Source organism: Bombus huntii, chromosome 17 (genome assembly GCF_024542735.1).
Source record: "Bombus huntii isolate Logan2020A chromosome 17, iyBomHunt1.1, whole genome shotgun sequence".
Lineage (NCBI taxonomy): Eukaryota > Metazoa > Arthropoda > Insecta > Hymenoptera > Apidae > Bombus > Bombus huntii.
In genome coordinates, this window is record NC_066254.1 from 3414724 (window position 1) to 3431662 (window position 16939).

A 16939-nucleotide genomic window follows, 5' to 3' on the forward strand; every position below is an offset into this window, starting at 1 on the left:
AACAGATTTCTAAGTCTGTTCCATGGGCTGCAGTTTTCAATCGGCGTGAAAGATCCACCACGTAATTCTTGACCGAAACAAAGAACCAAAAAAGGATTAAATTATTATATATTTTTCTTCTCGATGAACTATAAAAGTTCGTCGGAAAGTTTATTTAAATAATTGTTATAGCACCTCAAAGTTTATTTTTCCTTTTTATAAAACACATTTCTTCTTTAAACCCGCCAAAATTTTTAATTTCACGCTATTTTCTGCCACTTTTTTAATTCATCGATGAAGCATAAAAGTTCGTCGAAAAGTTTATTTAAATAATTGTTATAGCACCTCAAAGTTTATTTTTCCTTTTTATAAAACACATTTCTTCTTTAAACCCGCCAAAATTTTTAATTTCACGCTATTTTCTGCCACTTTTTTAATTCATCGATGAAGCATAAAAGTTCGTCGAAAAGTTTATTTAAATAATTGTTATAGCATCTCAAAGTTTATTTTTTCTTTTTATAAAACACATTTCTTCTTTAAACCCGCCAAAATTTTTAATTTCACGCTATTTTCTGCCACTTTTTTAATTCATCGATGAACCATAAAAGTTTGTCGAAAAGTTTATTTAAATAGTTCATCGAGAAGAAAAATACATAATAATTTAATCCTTTTTTGGTTTTTCGTTTCGTTCAAGAATCACGAAGTGGATCTTTCACGCTGATTGAAAACTGCAGCCCATGAAATAGGCTTAGAAATCTGTTCTAATTTTTTCTTTTACTTTAACAAAAATTTGTCTGTATTCGTTAGATATACTATAAAACCATACCTAAAAATTCAATAACTTCATTTCTTCTTCCCCTTCTAAAAAAAAAAAATCACAAAAATACGCTGTTTCAGAACATTCTAATTCAAGACACCACCTTAATGCGACGGGATAAAGAATTTTCACGATACGATGAAACAGCCGGATTTTTCTCTATCGACTTTCCAACAGATCGTTGCATGTGAAATAGTCAATTTCGTGAACGCGTGCCATCTTTAGAAGAGTCTGTTGGTTGGAAAATTTGCTCGCTTGCCTACGAATTCAAACTATTGCTAATTTCAAACTGCAGAATCTCCGTGGATGATCGTTGTGTATAACGCAATCGATTATCGATCGCCAAGCAGCAAATTATGTTAACGAATGTATTGTCTATTAATGTCAGGATTAAATGCAATTGGAAGTACCTTGCAATGTTAACGCAGCTTCGTCGAAAGCAGCATTAGCGTGACAATACGAACGCGAAAAGTATTTCTAGCTGAACCAACGAAAAATTATCGTCGTTTTACGATATGTCGCATGTAGCGGGAATTCGGCCGTTTCATCCGCGATAATCTGATGATCAGAATTGGTTTCCACGTGCTACCGCAAAGGATGCTAATATCCAAACGTAATTAATCGTGTGAGCAATGTACTTTGGGTTGTTAGAACGTTTGTCAAAGATTTTGATTAATCTGTTCGATTATTGCAATTAGTGTAGACACAAGAATTAGTCCATTCATCGTGCAATTATTGTTGACACACGATTAATCTCTAAAGTTAGATCACGAAGAATGTAGAATCAAACGATTTACAGTCGAGTCGATAGACATTTTTAGAAAATTCTTACGGTGCACAATGTTAGTTACGATGCGAGATACCGTAGAAACATGAAACGCGATAAGCGTAACCCAGGTTTATCGTTATTTCAATCAATTGTCGCGTAATTTCGTTCGAAAACTAAATGACCAAGTGGTATAAAAGTAACGTAGCAACGACGCTTGTTATCAAAACAAAATTTCAATCTGAAAATACCTCGTGGATATTGCAGCTTTTAATGAACTACAGCTTCGAGAAATATACAAAAGCGGCGGAACATCGTGGTAATAACGGCAGTACGTTAGTCGAAAGAAAATAAAGAAAAAGGAAAATGTATGTGTACGCTGCAGTAAATTTTACGTCTGGAAGGATAACAAGGGTTTGCCCAATTTCTCCGAGCAATACATAACATCGCCTTGCTACAATGTTGCAATTACGTTGGTTAGTCGCTGTGTTACAAGCTGCATTGTGGACAATGATTTAAGGGTGAAACTAAAGTCGATAAATAATGCGAGAAATTTAAAGTAACGCCGACGGAGAGATTAATCGGTAAATTGCTTGCATCCTTTCTAATCTTAGTTGCTCCATGAGGCAAAGCGTAGAGTAAGATAAATCGCAGCTCGCTCGTCTGATTAATCGTTCTTCCCCATAGAATGCAGATTGCCCTCGATATACACTTTAGTTGAAACCGGCTAAGTTATCATAGTTTGCTCAATTTTTCGTTGCTGTTCCGCCATATTCCACGGCAGATACGATGAATCTCGCCCACCTTGGACCAGAGGCTCGTCAGATCCGTGTAACAAAGTTGGAAAAATTCTCTTTGGAAAGCGACTGCAGAGATCAACAAGGCAGAACGGAACGTCGTCAAAGAGAACGTAAAGGGGACGAAGCGTTCGAATAATTCGCCGTTTTTGCATTGAAACGTATCGGCGTCGAAGGTGCGCGTGTTTTTGAAAATTAACGCGTATTAGAGATGCAAATGATGCGCGATTCGAAAAGGTTCATTTAATATTCAGCGGATAGCAGGACAATTTAAAGTACAAAGGCCGAGCCAGCTCGATGCATGGGACGGAATTCAAGCTGGAAATTGAAAAGCCGCGCGACAATCCTGACCGGCCGTAATTCATCCCTTTTGTGTCTAGATTTGTTTCCAATGAAGACGCATTGTGCAAAAACGTACAATGCCCGCCAACTTTCTCTTCCATATGGTAATTAGCTCGTGTAATTTATTCGCTGTCCGTCTTAAAAGTTCGTTACACGTTCGTGCACGATCTGCAAAAACGTCGTTTTTACGTGGCCTTTGATCCGTTTTATCTTCTCCAGTTGCTCTTGGGTCTGTCGTTGCTACTTTGCTGAAGCAACGTTTTCTGGAAACGTACGTTGACACGGGGATGATACGAAAGATCGACAAAGTTATCGGCGAATGTTTCATAATTCAACAAACAGGCTGTTATATGTGTTTATAATATGTATAATGTATAAATAATTAGTAAAAATAAAATAATACAATGTATAAATAATTGTAATAAGAAATAATAATAACGGATAATAATTATAATATGTATTTAGGTATAATAGCTACAGATAATTATAATAAGAAATAATAATAACAAATAATAATTATATGTATTTAAATATAATAGCTACAGAAAATTATAATAAGAAATAATAATAACAAATAATAATTATATGTATTTAGATATAATAGCTATAGGTAATTATAACAAGAAACAAGCACGTTATAATTAGTTGTAATTAAAACGGCACGGTGAAAATACAAATATGTAGAGCAAGTTATTTTTTCGCGGAATCTGCGCGTATTTGCTAATTGCGAGACGGATGATATCGAAACTTGCCATTCTCGCGAGTTTGTGGTTTTTCGTGTTGCGAGAAAAATCATGTAACTTGCATAGGAAGCTGTAAAATGATCGTGTACGATTGGAGGAAGTTTCTTGTACGCGTCGGATATGAATAAGCGTGTAGGTTTCATTATTTATTTTTATTCTTCGATATTATGTAGTGTGCCATTTACGTTTAATTGTTCTTCCTGTTTATATGTAACAACGTAAATCCTTGGGGCAAATAAGACGATCGATTCTGGGAAATCGAGTTTATTTTGGGAATAAATGGAATTATATACAATAACAGTTAATAATATAGGATTTTTTGATTTGTTTGGAAATATTAGAAATTAGGGTTTCCAATGATTTCTATCCTATATGATAAGTTTATTGATCGATAGATTTATTTACAATGGATTAAACAGGAAACGATGGTTATTTAACGTGTACTACATACAGTAATGCGCTATAACTAAGACAACTAAATAGTTAATTCACAACTCACAATTAATAGTTTACAACTCATAACAACTCGGCTACTAAACTCTCGGCTCCTCACAACTCGACTCTTAACTCGCGACTACTCCACTCCACTCTCCACTCACGACTACTCCACTCGACTCCCCACTCACGACTACTCCACTCGACTCCCCACTCACGACTACTCCACTCGACTCCCCACTCACGACTACTCAACCCGACTCCCCACTCACGACTACTCCACTCGACTCCCCACTCACGACTACTCCACTCGACTCTCAACTCACGACTACTCCACTCGACTCTCCAGGTGACGACCACCCGGTAAAACTGTCAGGCCCTTTTTGACTTAATAACGCTTAAACCTTCCCGCAGTATCGTTTATGGTCCACCGATATTTCTTAGGCCATTTGTCCACCACACTACAATAACAAATCTGCTACAAATTTTACCTGGAAAATCGACAATCGGTTTTCTAACTTTTCAGTAAAATAACTGTCGGTAAAACAAAGCAAAAGTAAAAATGTTGCTTGGCGGGTAATTTGAATTCTATAAAATTTACATATATGTATATGTGAGGTCAGATGTTACGGAGGCACGTCTGTGTGCCTACGTACAGATACAGGGTGTCCCGAAAATCGTGGTACAACAGGCCAGCTGGTGATTGTACAGGCAAAAATAAATCAAAGAAAAGAGAATAACATTTTTCATTCGAGTCTTCGTCTTGGGAAAAAGCGACGCGTACTAACTGCAAACTTTGAGCTACGAAGTCTTTGTATTATCAAATCCAAAGTGTGCCTCGAGGATAATAACAGCGTTGAAGAATTAAAAGCTAACATCGTTTCAGCTTCCGAAGGTTTAAAAAAATACACGTAACTCGTTACCGGCTGCGCATAATAAATTAGTTTCGAAGAGCGCAGCTGTGCAGGCTTCAACTTGGTCAAAATTTCCAACACTCGTTACATTAATCGAAAGATTTTCAACAAGCACCGATCTTATCTTTATTTATAAAACTATTCCAATTAAATAGAAAATAAAAGAAAGTAACAATACGTACAGACCGATATCGCGGAAGTAAGATAACAGCAGTGAGAGGAAACGCATTGTCCATGTTTAACAATACAAAAGAAACAGGAATTTCATACGTCGAAGCTTGCAGTTAAAACACGGTTCCCTGTTGGATTTCCAAACTCGTTTCCTTTGCATTGGCACGTACTTTTGCGTCAGAATCGCCACTCGTGCTGTTGCGCCACCACTTTTCCCTTCGTAATTTTCCTCTAAAACGTATGGTAAACCGTACAATATTCGAATAATCGAGACAATAGCTGTTGGTCCCATTAAACATGTAAAATCGAACGAACGAGATTAGCCGAACGATAAATGCGTCGAATGATTTGCAGAAATACTTGGCGCGTCTGTGAGAAACGTTCGAGCAAAGCAGAAGCACAAAGTTGGAAGAACTCGCGGAACGAAGTTTAAAAATTTTAATCTAACGCCGGGTTTTCATATCGCGAAATAAATGATGAATGAAGCTTCGACTTTCCAAAGTAAAGCGCGGCCTCGTTTTTTAACGCAGTATTTCAATCTTCGAGTACGCTTTTAAAGAGATTTATCGATTACTCTACAAGCACCAAGCACCTATTTAAAATACCATTCATAGTCGCCCGACTCCGGACGTGATCATGCGCACAAAACAAACTAAATCTACTGTGACGTAAAAGCTGGAAAAAAGATGTATCGTCCGTCGCAGGGATCATCCCCGCTTTTCATCCCCGTTTCCTTCCATTTTACTCTCAAATCGAAGAACAAACCGTGCACAAGCCCTTAAATCTAAATACAATGAAACGTGCATAAAAGGCGTTAAATTTACCGACAAAAGGAAAACACGACCAAGTGTCCCGTCCTTTGCAAACATCGCACGCCCTCGCTTCATTTCCATTTTACCCTCCGAGCAAAGAACAAACGGGAAGCAACAAAAACAGAGGGAAAATCAGAGATTCATCGCTTCAAGCGAACGCGTAAAATTATGCTGGCCAGGCACGCGATCCGCGACGAATCGAGAGCAAAATAAAAAGGAAAAAACCCAGTCTGGCGGAAACGGGGAACCCTAGGCAGAAGCAGGAAAATAAGGGAAAAACGAAAATACTGCACAGGCTGTTTCACGCAAATGGGCCAAGCTATAGCTGCGTGTTGCGACCTCTGAACTGCTCGGCGATCGGTTAAATCGTAACTGTTCGCTGAAGTCACAAACCTCGGACGATATCAGCGCCGAAGGTGGAGATTTGATTAAAAAGTTCCAGCGTTCCAACGTTTATTTTCAGGTGTCTTATTCTCCAAGTGCCTGGTTCTTGTGTCCCGTACGTCAGTCTAGGGATGTGTCTTCGTCAACGTTTTCTGTGAGATGACAGTCCATGTGGATCCAGTCACGCGACTGTCGAAATGTCGTGGTGCGTCACGTGCGCACCTGGTCGAGGGCGCGCAGCATCGTCCCGTGGTCTATCGTCGAGTTCTCAATTGGTGTCCAAGTTTCTGACACGTGGTTTGCTGTTGAAGGGATTCGTCGCGCGCTTAAAATGCCAATCGAGTTGTCCACTTTACGAGTCCGAGCTGCAAACATTACGACACACACAATGCGTGGAAAATTGTAACTTGTGAAAAATAGCAGATACGCTGTCCGTGTGTCGTGAACTCGGGATAATCATAACACCTTCATCCTAAACACCGTGAAACGTCTGATACATAGACAGAAGAATCGGCGACGCGGAGTTAAACGTGCTGGGACGACGCATCTCATTTGGTTTAGGCGCCTACGTGGAAGGTAGTGGCGCGAATTTCAAAAATAGAATATTCGCTGACATTGTTTCCGGCAGAATAGTCGAACATACTCGCGTGACAGTGGCTAAGGGTAGCCAGACGAGGTTTAAAGTCCTTCCATGGCCGTGGTAGAACGTAATATTCTCTCGGCTTGGGATTTATGCCGCAGTGGTGGCGTGCACGGTGGGAGAAATTGCGGCGTGGGGCGGTGGACAAGGGTTGGGGGTGGCTTGCTGCCTCCCTCGACCACGCCAGCAGAGTCGCTGGTAGATTATAAACGGTCGTTTTGTTGCGTTGTTAGCAGATGTCTGACGCGAGTGGAACGCGCAGAGGAACAGGCAGACGGAGAAAGAGAAGAGAAAAGGGGGTGGTGTTTGGGGGTGGGCCGGTCGCTAATTAAGTTTTTCACGCAGAAATTCGTGGCGCTGGTCTCGCTGGAATTCCTGGTGGCGCGACTCGATGAAAAATCGACGAAAGTGGCCAGCTGTTTTCGTCGCGCACGACACGGTATCGCGTTGTGAAACGCGAACAACCCCCAACTGATGTTAACTGAAGATAATTAAAATCGCTGCCCTTATGTAAACGGACGTTTTTCATGGAAATTGAGAGACGGTGTGTCCCTTAAAATGGGATTGTTAGCGGCTGACGATTCGTTAGTTCGATTACGAAAGGCTGAGAATGCCCTGAGAGTTTGAAAATATTCTCCAACGACATAGTTCTATTTCCTTTTTTCGTTTCTTTTTCGAACGATTTAGAGACAGTTTATTAAATCGTTGTTAAAGCACGGAGTTTTAATCGTACGTTTTATTACGTTTCTGGTATCGGTGGAAAGCCACGGGAAAATATTAGCATGTTTTTTCCGACGTCTGTATTAATAAAATAAAATAATTAAATAAAACAGTTTCTATTGTTACACATTTTTTATTATTAGCAATAAAGCTGTGCTAGTATGTTGCTATGAAGGTTTAATTCCTTTTATCGTGCCAGATAAAATAAATAATAGTTGACAAACTATTGTTACGATAAAACAAAAAAAAGTACATTCCCTACTATTAATAAAAACAATGGAACAATAACAGTGCGTTTCCCAGAAATTTTCTTCTATTTTCTCTATTCAATTTAATTGTTTACAGCTGATAAGATATGTATCTTCAAATATTTATATTTCCCAAAAAGAAATTTTCCTTCCATTTTTCCTGACCTATATACCCACTCACTTACATTTCATCGAGCCGGATAAAATAAATAATAGTTGACAAACTATTGTTACGATAAAACAAAAAAAAGTACATTTCCTACTATTAATAAAAACAATGGAACAATAACAGTGCGTTTCCCTGAAATTTTCTTCTATTTTCTCTATTCAATTTAATTGTTTACAGCTGATAAGATATGTATCTTCAAATGTTTATAATTCCCAAAATGAAATTTTCCTTCCATTTTTCCTGACCTATATATCCACTCAATTACAATTTTTCAATTATATTACAATAATAGTCGACAAACTATTGTTACGATAAAACAAAAAAGAAGTACATTTCCTAGTAAAAGCAATGAAACAATAATAATGAAAATTTTCTTCTATTTTCTCTATCGAATTTAATTATTTACAGCTGATAAAATATGTATCTCAAAATATTTATAATTCCCAAAATGAAATTTTCCTTCCATTTTTCCTGACCTATATATCCACTCAATTATATTACAATAATAGTTGACAAACTATTGTTACGATAAAACAAAAAAAAAGTACATTTCCTAGTATTAGTAAAAGCAGTGAAACAATAATAGTGAAAATTTTCTTCTATTTTCTCTATCGAATTTAATTATTTACAGCTGATAAAATATGTATCGATAAACAATAGGACAATTTATCAGAAACATCCGATCAATATCCTACCCTATTTTGCATTCAACTTTAGCAATTTTTAATTTAACTTCTCCCTCGTTCTTCATAATAATTCAAGTAATCACATCTGCCAATCTTCGACGTTCATTTCACACATTTCTCATTTAAATACATATTTATCAAGATATTTAACAAGAATACTTGCTCGGACCGGATTTGATCATCGTTTAAATTTTCTGACTATTGATCAAGAAATCAACGAGTATCGTGTACACAGTGAAATTTACAATTCGGTAGGTTGCACACTGAAATTACTTAATGTGAGTCTATTGTAACCAATACTCGTACGAAATGTACTTGTACCTCAGGAGATATGCAAATTAACGACTAAACACTGCGTCCATGTACAACTGCTATCGATACGAAGGACGAAGGGTTGACCTAGTCTTGTCTAAATAGCCACATAGACGTACATTTAGTTTACACCCGTGGTGACCCTCCTTGCTTTGGCGAATTACCACACCAAATGTTTCCCATTAATGTATTTTACTGTACACACTGACGCAAAGTGTTTCCAACACTACGGTAAATTTACTCGCAGATACAAAATAGTCTGTGTTTTGAACAGAGGAATAGAATAATCTGTTGTTAATGATAGAACAAGAGTAGCAGAATTGCTTGAGTCGATGTTTATTCTTTGTTCGAGTCAACATAAAAAAAAAACATTAAACAACGAGTAGAACAATCTTTAGAAATTGTTTTAATGTAGAATTAAAAATAATAGAAATAATTGGTAGAATACTTTGACAGGGATTTGATATAATTCGAACAAGATATATATCATAACTAAAAAATAATGAAAATTGAATTTTCTTGATTTCTTAACGAACAACTGTACATCGATATCGAACATGTAATTTGCCAAATAATCACGCTGTTTATATGTTGAAAATCAACAATCTCTAACATCATCTCGCCTAATTCACAAACATCACTAACATCATCTCGCCTAATTCACAAACATCTCCAACATCATTTCGGCTAATTCACAAATGAACTAAACCTGTCGTGTACCGCGTAATAAAAATGACAATTCCAATATCATCATATAATGCAATTTCGTTATAACGTCGAATAACGTCATTTGCGATTAAACTGTCGTCTTTCAGGTTACTTTGACAGAGATTTGATACAATTCCAACAAGATTTATAACTAAAAAATAATGAAAATTGAATTTTCTTGATTTCTTAGCCAACAACCATCCATCAATATCGAACATGTAATTTACCAAATAATCGCGCTATTTATATGTTGAAAAACAGTCTGAAACAATTTCTAACTTCATCTCGCCTAATTCATAAACTAAATCTGCCGTGTACCGCATAATAAAAATGACAATTCCAATATCACCGCATAATGCAATCTCGTTATAACGTCGAATAACGTCACTTGCGATTAAACTGTCGTCTTTCAGGTTCCATTATATCCCATCAAAAAGGTCAAAAAAATCATCCTACCCTTTTAAATCCTAAAAAAAAAAAAAAAAACAGCAAATCGCTCTAAAAAAAAAAAAGCACAAAAGCACGCTCTAATGTCTCTCGTTTGATTGGCAAATTAAATAAAGCCAGAGCGCGTGAATATCTCCCACTTGCAGAAAATATCGCGAGCCAGTCACCTAAACGGGCCGACATTTATCAAAAATACAATGGCCCCGTGTGTCAACCGAAAGCTCGCCGCGGCAAATCGACCTAAACATCTATCATAAATCATGGCGGAAGAAATCTGCATAGAGGGATCAAGCAATGAAGCTATTCATACATTTTAACCAGTGCTTTTGTCTCGATATCAGGCGAGCGGCGAAATCATAAATTCAATAGTCGCCACAGGCGGTCCAAGTGCGCATTTCGCGGGCTTTCGCACGCGAGATTATCCGCCAGCTTATCGCGTCGGCGCCGAGCTTATTTCATCGTGTTATTCGCGCGAAAATACCAATAAGACCAAGTACCCCTAACGATCTAGGGGAAGTAGCGCTGCTGCATCCGGCTCGTCTACAGGGTGATCCTCCCGTTAGTGGCTGGCAGTGAGGAAAATACTCGGACAACAGCGTAGCTTGGCATTTCTAAGCTTTGCTTATTATTATATGGTGTGCAAGCAGCAATAAAAATGGCTATTATGGTGCGTTTATGGTACGTTTATATTGGTAGTGGTTATAGTTGGAACAGAGACTCGTGAATGTTCAGCGAATTATTTATGCTTGCGCGTAGATGGTGAATTTTTATGCAAATTCGCATTTTTGAAAATACAATTAAGCAATGGAACGTAGAAAATTGTTTGATTTACTAATATTATGAAAAACATCACATTTTGCATATTTTATACAGGGTGGTTGGTAACTGGTAGTACAAACGGAAAGGAGGTGATTCTACGCGAAAAAAGAAGTGGAAAATATAGAATAAAAATTTTTCGTTCGACGCTTTGTTTTCGAGAAAATCGACTTTGAATTTTCGCTCGGTACGCGTGCACTTTATCGCGTCTCGTTATAACGCATCTCACTGTAGATCGTTGTCTCGATGGAAAAATTAAACAGAAAAATTGTTATTCTATATTTTTGACTTCTTTTTTCGCGTAGAGTCACCCCCTTTCCGCTTGTACCACCAATTACCAACCACCCTGTATATTGCGAGAGTTTTGTGCAATTTTACACTTTGGAATTCCTTAGGAATCTACTTATGTCTGATTTTCCTTTCAAATAAATGTGAATTTTACCGAGAAACGTAGATGTTCACAGAATTGAACGTTCAGTATTATTATTATTTAATATCGTTTGTTTCATATTTCTGTTACTTTGTTGCTATTATTTTTACAGTACCTTCGACCGCTTCATGAGAATCTTGTGAAACTATAAATTCCATCAAATTGTACAAAATCTCTCAGATATTCGAGACGTCAAAAATTACAAGAAAAATTTCCCATCTGCAGTATAATTTTTTAACATTCGTAACATTATGTTGTTGCGATAGACGTTTTATCATCGTATTAGCAATTTAACAAAATTAACCCAAGAGTTCCATCGAGCAACGATTAAAAAGCCAATGGAATCTGAAGAATACAAAAAGACGAGCAGAGAAATGCCTGTGGTATTTGCCTCTCTCCTTCTTTTATTCCTTTTTTCTCTCTCTCTCTCTCTCTCTCTCTCGTTCGATTACTCGATACTGCGATTGCGACTTACTTTCAGATAATTCGCCAGAAGCATATGGATTTTTCCATTAAGTATGCAAAAAGCTGATTACACATGATACTGTAATAATAGCGATGAAAATACGAGAGAAAATAAAAGTCGCTATCGTTAAACAAGATTACGAGCAGTTACGTTTAATTACGTACACGTACGTTGTCATTTGCTTATTTTACGCACGCCATTTACACATCAATTTCCTTGGGGCAGATATAGTCGATCGCTTCTCTTATTTCTTCATAAGAAGTTCCTTAAAACCGTACAGTTTATGGTGTAATCGATTAGATAAATGCAAACATGTAATTACGCATACACAGCGCCACGGAAAATCCAGATCAGGTTAAATATAAAAAGTGGTTGAACGTTTGTACGTGTGGAAAATAGCTCAAAGTATTTTTGTAAAGAAAGCGTTCAATTTGAAAATTACATTTATCGAAGAAATTGGTGAATTTCTACCGCGATTCCTCGTGGTTTTACCGCATTGTTGCACGCTTCGTTTCACAGCCAAATGTTTAAAAGGGTTCTCAGGAAATATAAAAACTCGTCCCCACGATATTCACGAGAGGAATTTTGCTCAGGGTGTGAATGACCCAGATCGCTTACGTTTAGGTTGCAGTGCTATTGAAATTCAGAGGGAAAAATAATTTCCTCCCTTAATCTCCGTTAAACAAGGCAAATTCATCGACTCGGAAATTTAAGCAAATTGGAAACTTTGCGCAAATGTAGTTCGTGCGATGTTAATAACGTGATCATTTTTTTTCCAGCTGAAAAACGCTCCTGGGGATGAAAACACCCACAAACGTATCCTCGAGGGGATCAGAAATTTTGTCGTCTCAACTCACTCATACATTTGCAATATTTTTCAAACACCATGTGTGCGCGCGACAGCAAAGAAGAATAAGACTTGAAAAAATTTGGCTAAATTTCGAGAAGAAAATTGCTTTTGTGGCTCATAAATATCACCACAAATTTTTATTTAACTTTCTCCCTCCATCTTCTACGGTTCCTAAAATATTTATAACAACGTGGAAGTTGAAGAGAGTTGTTTTCAACTACGTTCGTGCAAAGCTCCAAATTTTTTGGAATTTTATAGTCGCTGAATTTGTCTCGTTAGACCCACTACCTTACAGGTGACACGCCATAATTTGAATTAGGTTTGAGGTAGACTATGGCAATTTTATACAATGGCAAATATTAATCGTTTTTATCGCGTAAATTATAGAGACGAAAATAAAATTAGACGGGCCATAAATTTGGTTATTTAACTGAGACTATTGCAGTTATCTGTGATCATATTAGTCCAAGTTTACAGTTATTCATATAGTTATTTATTAACTTCAATTATTCATAAGCTCGTCGTTAAACTGTCGAATCATTATCGTACAAATCAATATAAACTATCCCAAAGCGGACAAGCTGATGAAATTAATTACCAAACCAGTCGAGCTTAAATTTCAACAACAAATAACGTGTAATAATTTATGCGATAATGATAATCACAGTACAGACCAAATTACTTGCAAATCTACTAATGTAAAATAAAACGACGACAGTTAATACCGATGATCATACGCTAACTTTTATTCGTAACTGTAGCAAAGGAAAAAGCTGTACAGTCGTGAGCTTGAAACACGTTCTCATCAAGAACAACTTGTACAACGTCTCAATCCGCAAGATTGCAGAAGCAATTTTCAAAGAATGAAAACTGGATGAAGTTGCAAAAGATTTACCAGCCCATCGAACGTATTCGCTCAATATCGTTAACAATAGAATTAGCTAACGTGAACTGTGACACGTTTCTAAATATATTTCAATGAAAAATAACGAAGAAATGCAGCAGCCACAAAGGAGATAAATTTCAGAAGACGAATCATCAAAGTGCGAATGTTCACGCAAATTTATATCCCCGTGGACAAGAGTTAAGAAAAAGTATTAAAAATACTATAAGCAAGCTTCTCAAAAATGCCATAAGCGACAGACATAGAATGAGCAGAAGAAAGCACTAACATGGAGCGTGTGTCCTGCACGAAACGACGTAAAATCACAGGCGAACTTCCTGCGAATATAATTACCTCTCTAACCTGTCCCTACACGGAATTCACTATGGAACGAACCCCGCAACGAAATTAATTTCACACTGCGGCAAATTCTCATTCAATCGCCAGTCAATTACGTAGAATAATGAGCAAAGTGTCGTTAATCGAGTAGCCTCGGGCAAAGGAGGTTGAAGCGGGCCACCGCGAAGGAAGCTCAAAGGTGTGCCATGTCTGTGGATGCTTCGAAACCATCTCAAAAGACACTTCCTGACGTCGCTGTGGCTCGTACAGCGGCCAAAGCAACCGTATTAGCATGTATATTGCGTCACGTCGACGCGACACGTGAGGACAGACCCCTGGCGGAAACTACGGGCGGACCAAGCTATCCCGGCTTCCGCTTTACCAGCCCATGCACCGTTGCGGCCGTGCCACCTCCGCCACTCGGACACTTTCTGGCCAACGCGGACCGTTTAACTGAAAAGGCACTTCCTTTGTTCCTTGGCAAAAGCTTCCGCTCGTTTTCTCCCATGAATTCTGACCTTGAGAGCTTACACGCCGACAGACGGCGAATGCGCGATGTTTACTCTGCCTCCAGAGAGATCCTGTACACCGGCGAGTATTTTGTCGAGAAATTGTGGTTACTTAATGGGCCAGCTCCTTTTCTTGCCAACGTGTTACTCGACTCTGTTTTACTCGGTTGCCTGCCGGATGTTCAACTGTTATTTGATCCCAAGGGTCAGCCTTGTACGTGGTACCGGGTTTTAGATGGCCTCTATCCTTGCTATGATTTTTCCGAGTGTCAGTGTAGGTAGTTGTGTCGGGAATTTTAATGTTTTTACTGATGTTAACATTTTGACTGCCACGTTGTGCATGTATGACCCGTCAAGGTTGCTCCTGTGACGCCACGGTGGTCACTGGTGACCGGAGCGGTTCAACTTCTTACAATTGTAAAAATTGTATGAAGATTGACAGTTAGGGCATTTTCAATGTAACTGATAAATAGAAGATACTTTAGAAGATACTGTGAAGCACTCGGTTAGGAACTTAGGATTCTCAGGAGGAAACATCGCGAGAATGCGGATTAGTCATTGAGAAAATCCGCACTCGCCTAGTTGCCAGCTCAAGTGACCTGCACTCGCTTAGGTGCCAGCTCGAGCGACCTTCACTCGCCTAGTTGCCAGCCCAAACGACCCGCACTCGCATAGTTGCCACAGCCCATACGACTCGCACACTATCCTTTTATACGCACGTCGACCTACGTTAGTCTAGAAATTTATTAGATAAATTAGAAATTATTGCGATGGGAATGTGATGGTATTTTCTCAAAGTACAAAGAGACCAGAAACTCGTGACGTATTTGGGTAAAACCAAGAAACAGATAGATTTTTGAACATCGACTGTAAAAATTCCCTCTACGGAATCATCGGTTTGCTCGAGAAACCTTAATGAACGATGATTCGTATTCATTCGATGGGATGAAGATTTCGTCGATTCATATCAACCGGGCCATGCATATTCAGTTTGATCAGTGCACTCCTTTGGAGATTCGTTTCTCTGACGACGGGACGAGCTTTGCGGTTATCAGCTGGCCTTTGAAAGCGGACCGCCGATTCCAGAGGATTTACTCGGTTATCTGGCAATCGTATTAAGTTTAATTAATTAGTTTGCCCGGGTATTTCGTTAATCTGTTCGATTGTCGCTGTTAGGATACGAATTGACTCGTTATACGGCCACTGATAATAAGAGAAGCAAAAGTAGCGCTATCAAAGGACGTATAATGAGAGATTTATTATCAGATACTTTTGGAATCGAAGTTGTGTGACATATTTCCATTTCCAATAATTTGAAACATCACTCGATCCATTCTGTATATTGTAACGGTGTAATTTTTTTTTTTTATTATTTAATTTGTACTTTACAATTTGTCCAGCTGGACATTTGGTAAATTAGTGTAATTTTATACTACGTAGTAACGTATGCATAATTAACGATATTATAAAATTATTTGGCACAGTGCATTCATATAATAATATAATAATAATAACATAATAATATAATTCATAATAAGTGTTCAAATATTTTCCTGCGCCACTCTATGCACATCTAATTCAACACCTAATTTCGTTCGGATTTCATTCATGTGAAAAATCGTACACTATGGCTGATGAGGAAACTTCAATATTATTACTCGATCGCTGTTTCCTTTGCTATTGTTTGATAAACATTGTACGTATTTGTACACAGAATGGGACTTTATTCCCCTGTAACGTATAATCCATTGCAGCGAGGCTCATGAAAGCCAAGTAGCGTAGAGAAAGTTTCAAGTTAATGATGTTGAGTTGCAAACAGTAATTCGTTTTTGTTGTTTACCGGGAAACTTGGCCGCGAGGACAAGTCTCAGGCAAACTTGCAAAGCTACGATTGCAGTGGTGTAATAAAGGCTCGATGCTGAAATCGGTGTATGTAGCAGTGTACGAGGCACGAGTGCTGGTTACGAGGCTATGAAATAGCGAACACGTTGTATACCGAACTCCGGACACGCAATTCCCAATTCTGAATCGTCGATGAGTGACATAAATCGCGTATATAGTTGGCGAACACGTTGGCGGCTGACATTGCCTCGGACCGATGTAACGGAGAACACAGCGTGTCCCGAACTTCGGGCTATGAATTTCTGAAATGCGAATGGCCAGCAAATCGCGTTTCATGCGATTTAATAATAACGCTAACTTTGATACCTGTTACGACGATCGAAAACTGCCTATCGAGGATACGTTAATTACGTAAAAATGTTGCGCCACAGGAGGATCTCATCGATATGACAAGATTCTCTGTTTTTCTGCAACATGTGGTACATGATACAGTTTTATCGTACTATATTAATAAATTGTATTTTTTCCTTGTGTTTTTAAATTTCCCTGTTTCTCATACAGATAGAACACATACAGAAAGATATTATCGTGAATACGTAGTTCCCTTTGAGCCACTCTTCTTATCTTCTCCTCAGACTTGTCGTTTACGAGGAGAACACTGACTAGCAATAGCCTGAACAACCTGTACGTTTCCAGCAAGATGAAAATACGTAA

At 38.1% G+C, this 16939-nt stretch overlaps 1 protein-coding gene across 11 annotated transcripts in view; it reads left to right on the forward strand.

Moving 5' to 3' along the window:
• Positions 1-16939, forward strand: part of LOC126874906 (neurexin-1) — a 598322-nt gene that overhangs the window by 244173 nt on the left and 337210 nt on the right. The gene's annotated exons all lie outside the window — the stretch shown is intronic.